Source organism: Otolemur garnettii, unplaced genomic scaffold, assembly GCF_000181295.1.
Source record: "Otolemur garnettii isolate 467f Iridium unplaced genomic scaffold, OtoGar3 scaffold00004, whole genome shotgun sequence".
In the NCBI taxonomy this organism is placed as follows: Eukaryota; Metazoa; Chordata; class Mammalia; order Primates; family Galagidae; genus Otolemur; species Otolemur garnettii.
The window spans coordinates 7,406,782-7,425,552 of NW_003852399.1; the positions used below are offsets into that span (position 1 = coordinate 7,406,782).

Sequence of the window (18,771 nt, forward strand, 5' to 3'; positions counted from 1 at the left end):
ACCCCTCCCCCCTCACTTTCGATATTCAAGTCCAGCCCATTCTTTCTCTGAATTGGAGCTCTGAGGGGGTCACTCCATCCCTGCTGACGGCCTGGGTGTAGAGGAGTCAGTCGCTCTCTCCAGGACCATCAGAGCAGCTGCTGCCTTGACTTTGGCCGATCCCACCTGCGATCTCTCAGGTACGCTGATCACCTCATCATTGTAAGCCCAAGGTTGCATTGTGTTAACTCCTGGTTAAAAATTTCTGAAAACTGCTAATGGCTCCCTGCAAACTGTTTGACCCTTAGCATGGCCTCTGAGGCTCTCCCTGCAGCAGAAATGGAATTCTGGTGTTGACACTTGCTACATTGAACAGAAGATGTGGGCATGGTCCAATCACTGTGCCTCGCCTCAGTCTCCACTAGGGAAACCTCTGTCATGTTACCAAGACATTTGTGCACACATGGGTCAGGACCCGGGCAGCTCCTCCACTCAAGAAAACAGAGAAACTCAAGTCGAAGATTTAAATGGACATTTCCTATTGATGAATCATCAGCAATAGAAAAGAAGAGCCTCTGAAAAACCAACAGGAGTCGTTTGAAAAGTATGATGCTATTTTAAAAACCTACTGTAACATCATTTCTTGAGCATATTGCAAGAAAAAAGCTACAATTTCAGTGTGAAAATAGATGGGAGGTGGCAGAGGGGGAGAAGAGAGAGTGTTTCTTGACCATCGTTTGTGAGCAAGGCTGCATGCTGGGTCTCTCCACATTTAATCTCATGCACTCCCCCCAATAACCTGTGGGGTATATTATTTCCCCATTTTACAGACCAGGAAGCTCAAGAGAAACCCAGTTCTGGGCTATTTTGCCTCATCTTCTGCATATAACTCTGGAGAAACAGCTTATTTCCAGCTAGTGCAAAGTCTTTAATTCAAATTCCCTGGCAATTCGAAATAGAAGCAAAGCTACCGATTGAATGGTTTTCTACTTCAAAAAATGCCCTGATTTTGTTAGAGTTTTAGTGGTACCCATGCATAAGCACATAAAATGAGTTAAGTGACCTAAAAGTGCAGGTCAGGTGTGTTCAGCTATGTGGTCAGATCTGCTAAGTACAGATCTGTGGCCATTGCACTGGCACCAGCTAGCTGGGCAGAGCCGAGTCCTTGGACTGAGAAGTAATAAAGCTCACCTGCTTGGGGCAAAGGCCCTGAGATTAGGACTTGCCACTCAAGAGGGCTGGTCCTGAAGTGGTCCAGATTAATATGGCGTTGCTGTGCTTTGCCTCTGTGATGTAAAACAAGGCTGCTCATGTGAAACCACAAGATGGACTCAGAAATCACTTACCAAATAGTGGCACTCATGCTACAGTCTTCCTCCTTGCCTCCTTGGCAGACATCACTAACCCACTGCAGCACACTCTTGCCTGGGCATGCCTCAGCATCCTTCTCTGCACAGGGTCCCCCAGCAGCCACCACCAATTGATCCCCTCTCCCTGCACCCTTCCCATCAAAGCTGGAAGTGAGGTTATGGCCAGCTGGCAGATTGGAGGGGTAGGCACACAGGAAGAGGAAACTAGGCTCGGCGCTTGTGGCTCAAGTGGCTAAGGCGCCAGCCACATACACCTAAGGTGGCGGGTCCGTATCCAGCCTGGGCAGTCAAACAACAATGATGGCTGCAACCAAAAAAAAAAAAAAAAAAAAAAAATAGCCGGGTGTTGTGGCAGGCGCCTGTGGTCCCAGCTACTTGGGAGGCTGAGGCAGGAGACTCGCTTGAACTCAGGAATTGGAGGTTGCTGTGAGCTGTGATGCCATGGCACTCTACCCGGGTGCAGCTTGAGGCTCTGTCTCAAAAAAAGAAAAGGAAACTAGATTCCCTAGGCACATAGGCTGTGCTTGTGTCATCCTACTATCCAGCCAGGGGCAGGCTAAGAGGACCAGAGGTAGGCTTCTGGGCAAGCACATGCTATAATCCCAGGTCTACTACTAATGCAAGAAATGTGACCCCGATGAGTGTTTCAGGCTAATGCAACTTTAATTTGAAATATGCTCTAAATCCCAGGGTAGTAGGTGGTGCTTTTTGCAAAGTGAAGCATCATTCCGGAAATCCAGGAACAAGCTATTGGTTTCCCAGCCGAGGAAACAGCCAGCCAGATCTCACAGGGGAAGGGACAGGGACTCATGCTGACTGTGGGGTTTAAGCTATCCAAGCTTGAGTCTTGAATGATTCTTCATCTGTATCAACAGAATCTTTTTCTGGTGCTGATATTTTTGTTCTTAAGACCACTCCAGTGAGGGAAAAAGGCTCATTCACGGGGGGGCGGGGGGGGGAAGTTCTGAGAAGTCACGCTCCTCTCCATGAAGGCCCCAGCTAGGAATGAATGGCAGGACCAGCCTCAGAACCAGAAGGGATCATCCCAGGGAGAGAGCAGGAGAAACAGTACCAGCCTGATCCTTACGGCAACTCCATCTTGCTTCCCTGGTCCCCTCCCTGCAGCTGTACCAGGGCTTCTGACTCCCAGCCCAGTGCTCTGTCCTCCCATCTGTGCTGCTACTTCCTGTCCCAACAGTGACAGGGCCATAGGACATACATATCTCTAGTGAGCAGTCACCCTGATGCGGGGCCAGGCAGCTTCATATGCAGTCACTGAATCCCCTCAGCCACACTATGAGGTAGGAACTACCCCTACCCTCATTTTACAGTAGAGGAGACTGAGGCCTAGAGAGACTGCCACCTGCCCGAGGCCCCCAGCTGTGGAAGAGCCAGCATGGCACCTCCAGGGACAGCCCCCGGACAGCCTCCTCATCACGTTACTCCATAATCATTTGCAGAGCACCTACTGTGTGCCAGGTCCTGTGAAGGCCAGGACACAGCTCCTGTCCTCAAAGCTCTGCTCTTGCCAAGGAAGTGCCAAGTCACAGCTCCAGCTCACTGTTCAGCCTTCCCACCCTCTCCTACCCCCAGCAGCGAGTCGGACTCAGCTGAACATACGGCCTGTGCATAGCCACTGTCAAACCCCATTCCCATCCGGGCTGTCAGCTTCTCAGAGAAGAACACTCTCTCTGGCCTCCCATGGCGTCCTGCCCTCAGGGGCCCATGGTAAATATTTACAGTTGCAGCTGACCCCGGCCTGGGGAAGAAGACCCAGTTACAAAGCACAAAGGAAACCTGTGTGCTCCTTATTCAGAGCCTCCCAAGCGCAAAGGGTGTCCCCCTGCGTAATTTCTGTATTTGCATCTGGAGTGCAGTTTTTCTCACGCTCAGAGGGCCAGGGTTTGGTCACACAAGGATGTGTAGGACTGGCCCTGCCCCGGCCCAAGGACCTTTATGGCCTTTACGGTGTCCTTCTTAGAAGCCAAGCCGCCTGCCTGAGCCACACCCGCTTTTGCCTTCTCTGGGCCCACTAGGGGGTCAGGGCTGGGTCTTTTTTTTTTTTTTTTAGTTTTTGGCTGGGGTTGGGTTTGAACCTGCCACCTCCGGCATATGGGATTGGCACCCTACCCTTTTGAGCCACAGGTGCTACCCTAGGGCTGGGTATTGCCATAGGTTTTTCCCTCTACTTTTTCTTCTGTTCTGTGCCGTCTGGTCTTTAGCCAGATCCCTTAGTGCAGGGGTCCTGAAACTTTTTAAACAAGAGGCCAGTTCACTGTCCCTCAGACCATTGGAGGGCCAGACTGTGTGCCCCAGGATGAGTCGGCTGCTAAGCAGGACAGGCAGTGGTGGCAAAAACACCTGGCAGGCTAGATAAATGTCCTAGGTGGGCTGCATGTGGCCTGTGGGCCATAGTTTGAGGACGCCTGCCTTGGTGACTTGACTAGCTGGAAATTTTTCTGTGGTTCCAGTACCGGAGAGGCTCTCCAGAGCCTCTGAGCACCTCCCTGGTGCTTTGAGCGCTGCCAACCCTGTCCCATATGGCAAGTGTTTGGGGTGATGCCCATGGCATGTGTACCATCTGGTGCTAGCTCAGGTGTGCTGACCAGTGGGCAACAGGTCATAGGAGAGGCTCTCAGGTCATTTCATTCCCTGGCTTCCTAATGGTGTTATAGAGGAACCTGCACCTGAAACAGAGGCAGAGCTGAGAGCCTGTGTACCAGAGCTCAGAAGCTTCCCTCATTGGACTTCCCCTAAACCCTTTCCTTCCTCCTACTGCCTGACCCCCGAGGGATTCCAGATCACCAGGGAGCAGTCTATGAAACACTGCCCTAGTCAGGGCTGCCCCCTCAACCTTTGCCACAGACATTTCTCCAACCTCTGCTTGAATTCTGCCAACAACAGGGAACTCAGTACTTCCCCAATTTGCCTGCCGCACTTTTGCATAGCTTTTCTCTTAGGAATATTTCCCTAGGTGCAGTCCACAGCTGTCCACCTTCCTCTTGTCAGTGACAGTGCTTCAAATGTGCATAGGTGGCTTCCTGTCCTTGCTTTAGCCCTGCCTCCTCACGACTGGTAAGAGCCAGGTAGCTCCCTCTCTGTTCCAAGAATACCTCCCTAACCCTGGAAACAGTTCCCAGCGTATGCCTTCTGGATGATAAGCCTGAGGTATGGTCATCTCAGTAGAGAGAGGACAGCTCAGCCATCTCTGGGCTCCATTTGCTTCTGGGGAGGGGTTGGCAGGGACCTAGAAAATTCCAAGGGATTCATACCTGGACTCTCAGCACTGTGCTGTTCCCAGAGGCATATGGGTGGAAAGTCCCAGAGCAGCCACAGCTCAGCTGCCCTTGCCACCCTCCCCATTCCCCTCCCTTCTTGAAATCCAGCTGAGGCCCAACCGCCAAGCACGGGAGCACTCACCCGGCCCGTATTGCTTACATCCTGGGAATCTTTTTACGCTTTGACTCCAAGAGCAGTCAGTGCATCAAAACCTACAAAGAAGAGAAGCCCAATATTAAAAGCAGGGAAAGCAACTGGGTGTCCATCTCTTTTCTAGCAGGTCTGAGTCACTGGGGCACTGGGATGGAGGTGGGAGGATGAATGAGGAGGAGGTGGCGAGGACCCAGCTGCCAGTTAAACCAACCTCAGTATCTCTGAGCTTCGTGGCGATTCTGAGAAATAAAAAAAAAAAAAGACCCTGGCCCTGAATGAGTCAGCAGCTTGTTGAGAAGCAGGCTTTTTAGAAGAGTGAAACTAAAGGCAAAATCTGAGGGAGGGGCGGAGGGAGGCCTCCCTTCAACCTCCCTCACAGACTCCCGGTCTGTTTGGTGTCTATTCTGGGTAGTGGGCCCTTTGGGGTTCCATTTTGGTGAAGGCGAAGTGGTGAGGGCTCTGTACTCAGGCCTCATGTCGGAAAGGCACCGCGGTCCTTAAAACAAAAGCCCCCAAAGTGTATTTATATCCTGGGAGACTCCTGCCAAGCGAACCCAGTGTGCTCTGAAAATTCCTCAGGAGAGCTGTAGCCGGAGGAACAAGGCGTGCACGGGGCTCGGAGGCCGCCTTCACAGCGGGGCAAGTTGGGGCCTGAGCCCTGGAGGTTGGGACCGCAGAGGCACCTGCGGCGCACGTGTGCAGAGCAGCAGCCACCGAGCCCGGGAGCTGCTAGCAGGGCACGCTGTTCTCTCTCCCCACGCCTGGCCCGCCTTTAAAGCAAAACTTGTTTTTTCTTGTTTCCCTGAGGATTCTGAGATGAGCAGAGGTTTCTCTTCTCATCCTTTCCTGCTCACAGACTTGCGGGAGAGAAAACCGTCAGGAGGCAGCTTCTGTGCACCAAGCACTTGGTGTGCACCGGGCCTGTGACACACCTGACCCCAAGTCTTGCTACTTGAAGGTGTCATGGCCTCAGCTGGGAGTGCATTAGGTAGGTAGAGTCCCAGGCCTCACCGCACCCTGTGGAATCACAACCTGTATTTTCACAAGACCGTTAGGTGAGTCCTGGGCTTGTTAAGGTCTACAACGTGCTGGCTCATAATCCTCTTAGTCAGGAAGGAAATCAGAATCCCTTCTGTGGGTGAGGAAACAGGCTCTAGGAAGGACATCTTGGCTGCCACGGCTGGTGAGTGGCAGGGTGGATTCAAAGCCTGCATTCTTATCCACTGCAGCCATTTGGGGGAAGCAAAAGGAGAGAGAGAAGGGGTGGGCAGGCAGACCTAGCTTCGTGGGAGTAGCTGAGAGGAGGGTGGTGGCCAGGGGTGGAGGTGACCTTGTCTCTGGAGAGGGCTGGTCACCCCATGCACAAAGGGAGGCACTGATACTGGAGGCAGGTTTCCCCTCCTCCTCGACTGTGTCAAGGGCCAGAAAATTCCCTAGTCAAGAGTTCTGGGCCTCCTTCCTGCAGGAGAATCCAAGCTTCTGCATTTAATCCTGGTGATTATTTTGATTCCAGGAAGCTTAGCGCTCTTGCCCACTCACTGCCCTCTGAACTAACCATGCGGCGGGAGAAGGAGGCCCGGGAGTCGGGCTAACCTGAGCGCTGCAGGCACTGACCTGCAGGAAGGAGCTACTCTTCAGAGCCCTTTACAACTTAGAAGGAGCTTCTCATCCACTAGCTGATTGGCTCCTTACTTTCACAGGGCACGTCACTCACCCTGTTTCACAGTTGAGAAAACAGAGACTGTGGGTGTCTCTCCTGAGGATACACAGCCCTCAGGCAGGCTGGGTTACTGTCCTCTGACTCTAAACCCAGAGGTGCCACCAGGGCAGACCAACTGCTCCTGTAGAGGAGAGGGATACCACCACACAGGCGTCTGAGGCCCTGGATTAGAGCCTCTCAGCTCCCTAAGCTCTTGCTCCACACTCTGCTTAAAGGTGGTTTTATTGAATAGAGTCATAGACTGAGGGGAAAACAGACCACAACCCGGGCGGGGTGCACCGCTGGTGCTGCTCTCCATGTACACTAGCCATTCCAGGCTTACCAGTCAGCCGTGTGTTATAATAGACAGCATCTGCTCTGCTGCACTTGCTTCCACAAGACAAGTTAGCCGAGATACACTGGAGGGACGTCAGTAAGTCATGGGAGTAGTCTGGGTCCACAGGCAAGTCTCCTCAGCATGTTAATGTTTGTGCCACTGAGTAACCACAGCTGGATGCAGGGTGCCCTGATGCGGCTGAGTGTAGCAGGCCACCGAGGGCCCCGTGCTGTCCACCCCCAACCCACTCTTCCTCTCATCTCAGCGTGGCCACGTGTTCCGCATTCCCGGGTTTGTCACTCGGTTCTCCCTGATCTTAGTGCAAAGCCACGCTGGATCACCCCACATTTCAGCAAAGCCTGCCACTGCTCTTCACCTGGAACTTCGGAAGGAGTTGTCCGTCCCCTTCTGCCTCTAGAACTCCGCAGCCTGCCTTCAAGCTCCCCCTTTTGTTTTTAAAATAGAGCCCTATGCTTACTCAGGTCCTAAAGGTACTATTATTTCTTTATTTTTGGTTCAAAATTTAGCATGACAGTTTTTAACTGTGCTACTGTCATCAACAGGACTGCGCTTTGTTATAGAGTTTGGGGAGTTAGTTGTGAGTGGGGAGTTGCAGTCCCACTATCTCCCAAATCTCTGTGAGTTTCGAGTTTTTCAGAATTCGAGAATTTAGAGAAATGCACATGTCATTTTACAGCAGAAACACTGCATACGAAAGTTACATTTTAGGCACTAATGCCTACATTTAAATGTGTAATATACGTAGTTGTTAAATATTGGTCATGTTAATATTAAATATACAGTATGTTAAATATTTAATTAATGATCTTTCACTGGACTCATATATATCTGATTCTGTGCTAAGCCCCAGACATTCATAAATAATACCCAGTTTCTACTCTTAAAAAACTGAGAGTACAAAACAGGAGAAAGACAGATCACAGACTGAGTGTGACAAAGGACAAAGTATAACAAGGCGGTGCAAGGTAGGAGCAGCGAATAGAACCCTCACCTGGCCTGGGACAAGACCTCACGCCCAGCCAGGGTCTGCTCCCCTCCCCCACCTTACCCCACTGTGTTCCTCACTTCTGCTCAGTTTCCTGAGTCCATCGTTCTCTGCAGCCACACGGCTACAATGTTCTAGTCCCTTTCTCTCCAATGCTCTGCACCCCTCTCTCCCTGAGGAGCACTGATTTCCCTGGAGGATTGAGGGAGGTCACAGTATCACGTGTTTAGGGCAGGTGTATCAGCTGCCCTTATTATCCACGGCACCTGTGATTATCCTGGACTAACTGGGCAGCAACGTGAGCTCAGAGGGGCAGGATGACTTGTCTGGGGCTGCACAGTGTGTATTGCATTATTCTTGGCTGCTTTTCACGTTTGCCCTTGAACCCATCACTGCACTACACCCACTAGACCCCAACAGTGGGATGGAAACAGGCCCCAGTCTGGGCCTGCTTTTCTCAAACACACATGTGCTCCATTCTCATGCTGATCACTTCCCTCCCGGGACCCTGGTTTCCTTCTTAGCACAGATTGGCTGCCTCACCTGCCCCACCTGCATCCCCCAGCTGGGTGGGGAGTCCCACGCCCCTGGCGCAAGCTGAGAGCAGCCCATAGTCTCTGCATGTGGGACACAGCAGCTCTCCGCAGGAAGTGTTATACATGAATTAAAAGACTTTTAGTGTCCTCCAAGCTCAAACTGTGCACACATTCCCAGGACTCCTTTCTCCAGAACAGGCTGGTCATACAGAGGAAAATGCAATAAGGAAATATCTGCTGGCAGTGTTTTCTGGCAGCCCCCTCCCAACCTCCCCCCCACCCCCCCACTGCTTTTGGCTCAGGTTAACCTGTCAGATTGCCAGGCACCTCAAGGGGAGGACCGGGAAGAGGTACACCTCCCCTGGGGTCACTCTCTCTAACAAAGTTTGTTCCATTCTGTTTTTCATTCATCAGACACTTAACAGATGAATCAGAAATTTCAAGTCTAGGGAGAAGGGCCTGAGGTCCTGAGGAGACAGAATCCCATGGAGGCAAGGGTGTGTGTGTAACCCCTGGAGCCTGCGGAGCGAGAAACGAGCTCTGACTGGAGCCAGGACTGGGAGCCAGAGCAAGACCAGTCCCAGAAAAGGCAGACAGCTCCAGGCACCTGCAGCTCCGAGCTCAGCTGCTGCTCCACAAGACTAAAGGGCAGTCTTCAGACCTGTCTTTGCTGCAGACAGTATCTCACCCTGGTCACTAACGAGTTTCATTCAGGAGAGCAGAAAGGGGCATTACGGACTCACACGCCGTGCCCAGCCGTGGCTTCCTGAGTGCGCTCTGAGTGCTGTGCTGCTTTTAGGCCTCCCACCTCTTCCCCCCAGCACCTGTGAGTGCAGGTGTTCAGATAGCAAACCTGAACCCGAGGGACAATGGAAAAGTTGCCCACGGTCATGAGAGAAGAAAGTCCACCGCCAGCGTCTGAACCTAGGCCTGCTGGAGTCATCTTTCCGTTTTCTTCCCCACACAGCCTCTTCAACTTTGGCCCCGTGGCTGCAGCGGCCGGCAAACCCGGCCACCTCTCCCACCACCCCTACCCCCTCTTCCACTGAGATCCCCAAGAGGATGGAGGAGGCTGAGTTCACAGCCGCCCCGGGTGTGAGTGTGCAGCTCAGTATCTTTAACATTTTTCAGAATACCGGATTCTACTCTAGAATTGACCCAGATTTGCTTCATAATATTTCTCCCTCAAAATTGTCAAGTACAACTGACACTCCAGGAAGGCACGCCCGGCATTGGGGAGGGCAGCATCTAATCTTTTTCCTCTTCTCTTGTGACAATGTCACAGTGTCACTTGCCAAGGGCAACATCCACTTTGCTCACTGATGTCTTCTTGTCCTTTCAACAACTGTTTATGGGGCACTGACTATGATGGCCAGGCCATGGGGAGATAAGGTGAACCCTGGCCTTACTGTTCGGGCTTGAGATAAAGACTTTAATGGCATTATTGTGCTAAGCAAAGCTCCTGCAATCATGGCAAGATTGCAAGGGGAGGCACAGGAGGACACAGCAGACTACGGAGAGACTGGGAAACGCTCTGCATAAACCAGGCAGAGAGAGGAAGAAGAGCTGAGCAAGTGAAGCAGGTGTGTGTGGGCCATGGCAGGAGGGGGCATGGCTGACCCCAAGGATGGCAGCTGGCCAGAGTAGCTGGAGCCGAGAAGGCTAGAGGAATAGCAGGGCCGGATCTTCCTGGGGTTTGGAGTCCTTTCAAGAAGTGGTGTGATGGCAAAGAGCTGGATTCTGTGTCTTCAGTTGCCCCACACAAGGTGACCCAAAGTATTTGGTGAATGGATGTATCCTGTTTACCTGCAGGCCCCCCTCAGATTCCCCCCAGCAATCTGAGAAGCACCACTGGGGACCCTGCCATCTTTAGAAAGGGCAACCACAGGGCAATCTGATTTGTGTAGGGAAAACTTCTCCCCAGGCACCTGGCCTGTGCCTCCTTCTGCCAGGCCTCGGGGAAGCCTGGCTCCAGCACGGCTGTTGGCAGATGTGAGAGGGATGAATACACCTTTGATTACAGCTCCTGTTTCTGAGGGAAAGACACAGCTCCCTGGAGATTGGAAATCTATGAAAACGAGCTCTCAAAAAAGAGATGTAAGTGAGCTGGAAACAGAAGCCCTCTGGTGGGTGGTGGTTTCTTTCTTTAAAATAAACAACAGCAGAGAGGTCAACCTGGGCGAACCAGGTTCTTCATAATTCCCAATGGGCAGGAATGAAAGGCAAGGGTCAGAAAGTGGCTGCAGACACTAGCCTCCCAGAACAGGGCCTGTGTAGGATATGCAGACATCAGCTCCAAGAATGGGTGTGTCTGCTTCCCTCCTTGGTGTAGAAACTCAGTTCCTAGGGACAGTAATCGAACTTCAGTTTCTTTAGCACAGGAATAGAGTACATTCCTGGTGGGAAGCTAACAGACCTACGGTTTCTACCATCTAAGAGCTTTATGTCCAGAGAAAAAGATTGAATCTCCTCTGAGCCCTAGTTTTGTCACCCATAAGATGGGAAATGATGGGGATTAGATGATATTATGATAGTGAGGGGTCAGGGTCTGAACCCAAGACTGTCTGAATATAATTGATCCACACCTCCCACACCTCTGCTTCTTGAAGTTGGGACATCTTTGTCTCCAGCTTATGACTATCTGGTACATGATAGGTGCCTAATAAATGCTGATTCTGTTCCCCTTCTTTTACATCTCTTATTTCTTTCACCCACATCTAGCAAAAATCTCAGTATCCAGGAGGTGACAAATAAACCCACGTAATTGGATCCCCCTATGTACAAGGATGTGGCTGAGAACACAGAGGAGAGCAGCTAGCTGTGTTTCCTCCCCATGGTATCCAGTTTCAAACCCTTTATTAAATGTCTCAAGTATTACTTGCCTTCAGGGTCAAAATAAAATTTCCAGAGGTTTCCATTTTATACTCATAAATGATTCTTGCTCTACCTCCCCTCTTTTTAAAAAAAAATGTGTGTGTGAGTGCATAAATGTACTGACTCATAGCTGGAAAAACTCTCTCTCTAACACATTCCAAATTTGTCAAGTCACATGAATTGAGTAAGAGCGTTTAGTGTGGCTGCTAGCCCCAATCTGGGAGGCAGTTAAGCCAGCAACTCAGGCCTTCCCTGCATCCCTGCTCCAAGCAAGAGTGTAGCTGGGGACACCCACCCAGGGGCACTGCACACATAAGGCAGATGCAGAAAATTCAAGTCCCATAAAGGATCTGGCAACCAGCTAAAGCCAAACTGGAACTGCAAGGTGGTATAATGTATTTTCCAAAAATCAAATACAAATTTGCATATTGAATCACCAAAATTTAACAACTTCACATGTAGTCAGACTGATGCACTTTATTTACTTGCATGACTCATTTAGGCCTCAAAGCCACCTAGGCAGGTAGGCGCTAGGATTATCTGTTTTACAAGTGAAGAATCCAAGGCACCAAGCAGTTAATTAACTTGCCTAAGGTATTCAGTGTGCAGAGACAGAGCTAAGATTCAGTCCAGTCTGGCTCTGGAATGGGTGGATGCTATTCCACACCCAGCCATTCATGCAGAAGGAAGAGAACTCTTTTACATAGGAGAAAGAAAACTCCATGTATTCCACAAATATCAATCTGACACTTAGAATACTGCCTTGGGTGTCAAAGGGGGAGGGCATGGAGACATAAAGACAATTTGGTTACTGCTTTCCATCACTTTGACATTATGTACAGGAACTATGATATATGCACAAATAATTACAATAGAAGTAAATGAAAACATCCACAAACAGGATTTTAAAGCAGCACAGAAGGGAGAGCTTATTAAAATGATGACACCAGCTGGGATGACCTGGAAGGGGTGCTTGGTGTAGGCACCATTTAAACTGCATTGAACGGTGCACAGGATTCAAAGAGGAGGTGGCTAGAGGAGGTCTTGCCTGCTTAATGCCAATGAGTATGTCCAGGTGGCCAGTGTCCTGGGAGTCACCATCTTGTTTCTGATCCAGGACCCTCCCCCCACTCATGGGACCATCGCCATTGGGGAGGCTGAGCTGCCCTGTCTGGCCTCGGAGGAGCACAGACAGAGGGGAAGGAGAAAGAGAGATGTCTGGAGACTGGAGGGTGGGGAGAGGTGGCAGACATCAGAGCAAGGTGGAGGGGGCGGACCTGGCCAGAGCAGGAGCTCCAGTCCCACTTCCAACTGGGTTGGCTCTGAGCAAGTCCCCAGATTTTGGGCCTCAGTTTCTCTTCTTCAGAAGAGAAATGAAAGAAGTGCCTGAATGGTCCGGCTGGGCGGAACCTTGGAGAGCTCCCAGTTTATCCCGTCAGGTTATAATGAAGGACCCTAGGGCCGGGGAAACTGTGTTCCTGGAAGCCCTCGGATTTGAATCCAAATGTGTGGGATGAATACTGTGGCTTCCACATCCCCATATGGCCCCTTTTCCTACTCTTCAAGGGGTGCACGGACCTCTGCCAGAAGTCCAGGACTCCGTGCTCCCAGTGGGGGAGACAGAGGCTGCCAAACATGCCCTGCCTGGTCAGGTGGCACCGGACTCTGCCTCCCTGAGGGGCCCAAGGCTCGGCCATGGATCCCGGGAGACACAGCCCACCAGCACATCCTCTGTGCAGAGACCCCTTGCCCTATACTCAGGACGTTTCCAGGAAACGTCCAGTTTCTCTGGAGCCATGGCTTTCCCTGACAAGATGTACATCTGTTTGTGACTCACACGGCTGGATTCCGGCCCAGGGCCGTACATCTTGACTGAGGAGCACATTCTCTCCACTGACAACCTGCCCAGCCCATTGTGACAATGGCGGCTGCTGCTGCCCTTGTCAGCCGATGCTGATGTCATGCGAATGGCTCCATGGCCTCCTCACCTGGCCTTTCCCTCAGAACCAGCTCTGGCCTAGGGAGGTCTTTGTGGGCTCCTCAGCTACTAGGCCCCTCAACCCAATCCCCCTCCCTACATGCCCTCCTCCTCCCTGTCCCTGCTCCAACAGGCCTTCCCATCCACTCCAGCTCTTACTGAGTTGCTGTCCTCTGAAATTCTACTGTGGTTATGGTTTATATCCCAGTTCAGCTGGGCACTGTCCCTCAGAGGGCTGGGCAGATGGCCAGTCTCCTTCCCACCCCCCACTCTGAAGGGTGGTAGACTCAGAGGACAGGGCCACATGCAGTAGCAATCACAACAAATACTGACATCTAACACAAGTATCAGGGTGCCCACCACTGGGCCTTTGCACTTGCTGTCACCCCTGGCCTGAGTCTTTGTTAAATGGCCATCAACTCCTTGTGTATATCACCTCCCCAATGAGGCCTTTCCTAACCTCTCCGCCCAACTTCCTCCCCTGCCACCCTCTGTTACCAACTGCTTATTTTCTTACATCACAGATCCCATTCTCAAATAACTAACTTGTCATCTGCTCACATAATTGCTTCTTTATTATCTATCTGTCCCAGTAAGCACGAGAGCAAGGGTGGTGCTGGGTCTTGTTCACCACTGGGCTTCCGGCACCCAGTGGAGGGCTCAAGGAAGGCGTGTTGCTAGGCACCGGGGATGTGCCCTGCCCTCGCTTAATCCTCTCACAGACCCTGTGTGGTTGGGATCTTGCCCCCGATTTGCAGGTGAGCACTGGGAGTCCCAGAGTACTTAAACGAGGTTATCTAAGGTCACTTGGCAAGTGAGTGTTAGAGTCAGACATCGAACTTGATTCTGGCTGGTTTGAAAGCCCACGCTTTTAATCACGGGACTCTGCTGCTTCCCTTTGATGTTGTCAGAACCTCCATAGTAAGGGCCTGGAATGCCATGTCTTACAAAAGCCGAAGTGCCAGGTCTAAGCCAAGTCCCCCCTTCCCTTCTCCCTCCCTCTCTCCTCTATGCACTGACAACGTAGAGAATTAGGTGATGCTCTGAGGGGCTCCCATAAGCTCCAAAGCGGTGGCCTGTGGTCCAAATACCAGCCACAAAGTTGTTTTACTGGGCTGGCAGGATGTGTTAACAAATGAGGAATCAGAATGCCCTTGGTGAGGCAGATGTTCTCTGGTCCATCCACACACACCACCATTCCCCACTGTCCTACATCCCATGGTCCACGGGCTGTGTTATGTGCCTACTGATGTTGTGAGAGTGGTGCTGGGTATCCTGGGCACAGTGACAGCAAGGCAGGGACAAAGGCATGGGGAGACGGTGGGTGAGAAGGAGGCTGCATGGGGAAGGTGGCACTTGGTCTGCTCCAAGAAGGATGGGTGGAAATCACGGTTGGAGGAGGTGGGGGCTGTTCATTCCAAGGCGGGGTGGGGGAGCATGGTCCAGAGGAGGGTGTGCGATGGCTGCTTGTTGCTGAGATGAGGAAATGGGGACCTTGAGCATGGGCTGGAGGGGCAGGCATAGTGGGCACAGGGGTGCACACACCACACCAAGGAATATGGACATTGTCCTACATGACCATGAGTTCCAGGAGGCTTTAACCAGGGAGGGGACACAAGGCCATCTGTGTTAACACATCTGGACGCTAATTTCCCACTTCCTAGGTGTGTGACTGTCTATAATGGTTGCTTTAAAGGTCTGTGGTCTCAAACATCTGTAAAATGGGCATCATAAGACTGTGTGTCTCAAAGGAGTATTGTGGGGATTAGAAAGAAATAAAACACGAGAAGCCCCCAACACAACTCCTGGCACAAAGAAGGCCAAGGACAGCTATCAGTATGATGAGTATTTATTACTAACGTATGATGGCACAGGGGTTGAGAGGAATCAACAGAAGTGTTTGTTACGATTATTACAGAGAAGTAGGAAAAACCCTGGAGGAGGACCCAGGAAGTAGGTGTAGGAGGCAGGGAGAGGTAAATGTGACCTAAGATCAGTTTATCAACACAGGTCTCAGTTTCCCCATCTGCAAAACAGGAATATCCAGGCTGCTTTGAAGTTAGGAAACACCAAATAACCAGAAGAGTTTCATTGTCCTCTTCCCATACAGAGTGATGATCAGAGGGAAGCTACACACCTGGGGGTCTTATTTCTACAAACCCTTGAGACCAGAAAAGTAGCCAAGGAGAGCACAGTGAGACGTAAGCAAGAGCTTGATAAAAAGGACGCCTGTAGCTTGACCCCTCCCCTGTAATATTCTTGGAGCAGCCCTGCTTCATCTCCTACTCTCCTTTCGCATTCACACCCATGACTCAAAACTCCTACCAGATTTTCAGTCTCAAAAGCAGAGATTTTTTTTTTTTCCAGCTAGAAAATACGATCAAGCGCCTTTCCCACACTTTACAGATAAAGAAGCTGGCAGCCACAATAGAGAGCCGGTTACAAACTCTCCTTGGGAGACAAGACTGCCTGAGTCTACCTCTGGGCTCTGCCTCTTATAATATTAGCTGTGTGACTCTGGCTGAGTGAGTTAATGTCTCTGTGCCTCTGTGACTGGTATCGAGCAGGCGTAATGAGTGCTTACTCTCAAGAGCGGTGTAGGGAATTAAGTGAGCTAGTAAGTTCAAAGCCCCTGGACCATGCCCAGCACTTGGTAGGATTCAGGGACTGAATCTTGACTTGGACTAGTGCTCTCTGCATCACGCCTCCCTGAAATACTGAATTCTAATCAGTGCCCCATGTTTACTAAAAGGCAGGAAAATCAACTGACCTGTTTTTGGAATAAAAGACACATTCATGCTGCCCGTGTGCCTCATTTCTGGAGCGTTCGGGGCCACCAAAGTCTGGCGGTGACTGCGTAGTGCAGCGACGCTGCATAGACATCTTTCTTACCGCCTCCATTTGCATCATCTAGGCAGGCAGCGAAACAGTTTTCAGAGTTTAAAAAATTAAACAGGAAGAGGAGCCACATCAGCGTGGAGCGATGTGCTCAGATGCCGTCGCAGACACGGCCACTGTCCTTCCTGTGCTGCACGCAGTGCGTTTCCATTTCCAAATCTCTCTCATTTGCAGCCTTTCTTTTCTGCCTTATGCCAGATGGCGACTGAGACAGTGGGTTCTGGAGTAAGACTAGCTGGTTCACATCCTGCTGCTAACACTGACTCAGCTGGGTAGCCAGGGGACATGTATTCAACTCTCTGAGCCCCCAACACCCTGACAAACCAGAATATTCTGGTTCCGACCTTAAGGCTGCTGGGAGAGATGAGGTCAGACCCACAGAGTCAGAGCCTGGCCCGTAACAGTAATGATTCCCTCGTCCAGGAAATGTTTACGACGTGTCTAACATGCGCCAGGTGCGGAGGATTTGGGAGCAATCAAAACAAAGTCCTTCCCCCGTGGAGCCAGAGTGTAACGGGCAAAGCAGACAATTCCACAGCAAGTAAACATAACACGTCAGGTGGCACGAAGGAGGGGAGAGTGGCAGGGTGCTAGTTTAGCTGTGATCTTCTGGTGGCCAGGGCCTCCTCGGTGGGATGTGTTTTAAGCAGAACCTGAAAGCGGTGAGGGAGAAAACCACAAAGACAGCTGGGAAAGGAATGTTCTAGGCTGAGGAAACAGCCAGCAGGCATGCGAGTGCATGTGGGTCGTGTCCCAGGACAAGTCCCCAGGTCAGGAGGTGGCAACAGGAGTGGTAGGTGACAGAAGGGCAGGGATTATGTGGGGAGGGACAAAATCTGACCTGTGTTTTTAAAAAGTAGGCCTGAGGGGAGCAGATGGTCGGGGGCACGTGCAGGAAACAGGAGGTTATCGGTGGGCAAGAGATGAAGCCTGTGGGACAGCTGATGGGCGGGGTAATAGGGACCCACTTGCAGGGGGTGGTGGCCTGAACTGGGGAGAGTGGTAGAGGCAGTGAGACACAGCATCACTGAAGAGGAAGTGGCTGCTCACAAGTGTCCCAAAAAACTCCCGGGTGCCCCCTGGGGTGGGTGCAACATGGGACCCCTGGAAGGTCGGGTCAGGTTGGGGATATATTCTGAAGATAGAATAGCCCAAATTAATGGATAGAAGGAAGAGTGAGAGAAATAAACACAGATCACTTGTAGGGTGTTGGGAGGTGCTGAGATGTTGAAGAGTTAATTTGAGACACGTCAAGTTTGGGAAGTGTCTTAACGAAAGCTGGCTGTGATGATGATGATCGCAGTAGTTACAGAACCGCGGCTCAGTGTAAGGATTACACAAGAAGCAAGCACTGAGTGTTTGCTGTGAGCCAGGCACCAAACACATGAATTCCTTTGGTCTCCATCACATGGTGGGCACCACTGTCATTGTCACGTGATAGATGAGGGTAGTGGGTCGAGCGTGGCCCCCCTCAATGATATGCCCAAGTCCTAGTCCTCACAACCTGTGAATGTGAACTTACTTGGAAAGAATCTTTGCAGAAGGAAGTTAAAGATCTCAAGAGAAGCTCGTCATGGATTACCCAGATGGGCTCTGAAGGCCATGGCAAGTGTCCTTCTGAGAAACCCAGAGGAGAAACTCAGAGAAGAGGAGCAGGTGATGTGAAGACAGAGGCAGAGACTGGAGTAATGCAGGTACGAGGAATGGCCATAGCCACTGGGAGCCAGAAGAGGCCCAGAAGGCTTTTCCCTAGAGGGAATGGGGCCCTGCTGACTCTCCATTTCAGACGTTTGGCTTCTAGAACCATAAACAACTATGAGAGAATACATTTCTGTTGTTTTAAGCCACCTATCTAGTTTGTGATAATTTGTTCCAGCAACCCCAGGAAAATAATATGATGAGGAAAACCAAGTACAGAGAGGTGAAGACACTTGACCAAAGTCACACAGCAGGTGAGTGGAGGAGCTGGGAAGGCCTGGCCCCAGAGCTGCTCACACAGCAGGTGGGCATCATTCACCCCACGTCTCCAGTGAGGAAATGGAGACTCAGAGCTGCAAGGAGGCAGCAGCAGAGCTGGTGAACGCCAGCAGGGAGGCCGGAAGCCCCCTGAGCACTCTGCCCCCACCTTTCCACTTTGAAAACCCAGGCAGCCTCTGCCCAGCCATTCCAGCGAGTCTTGGCAGCCACCTGGTGGATCCTGGGCTTTGTGGGGAATTCCATCCAATCTGGCAGCTTTAGTGTACAGCTGCTGCATCCAGATGCCAGTGGCCATGAAGAGACCAGAGTAGGGCAGCAGCCTCGGTAAATAGATTACAGCGGCACCTCAGGACTCAGAACCATCACTCAGGAACTGAGTATGGCCTGGATTCAAAACTGTCTCCTCTTTCTATCATAGCCCCACAGAAATCTTTCATCCCTGGCCCCACTTGGGGACTGAGCAGAAGCTCCAGGGCAGGCCCGGCGGCCAGCCCCGCACTGCTGCCGGAGGCTAGAAGCCGGCCTCGGAAGGAACAGTGATTGTCCATTTCCTCCCCCTCTGATGCCCAGGAAAATGTTTTACTGGACAAGAAGTAAATACTGGGGATCTAGGCAAAACATTTTCCCCGGCCGCTGCCTTGTCAAACCGTCATTATTTTAACAGAGAGGGACAGGGGGATCCGCA

The 18,771-nt window shown here is 51.3% G+C and overlaps 1 protein-coding gene across 1 annotated transcript in view; it reads right to left on the reverse strand.

The window, feature by feature from the left end:
- ZHX2 (zinc fingers and homeoboxes 2) overlaps positions 1-18,771 on the reverse strand; it is a 163,235-nt gene that overhangs the window by 86,540 nt on the left and 57,924 nt on the right. Inside the window, exon 2 of the mRNA XM_003782373.3 lies at positions 4,770-4,840. The gene's annotated coding sequence lies outside the window, so the exon portion shown is untranslated. The remainder of the gene's footprint in view (positions 1-4,769; positions 4,841-18,771) is intronic.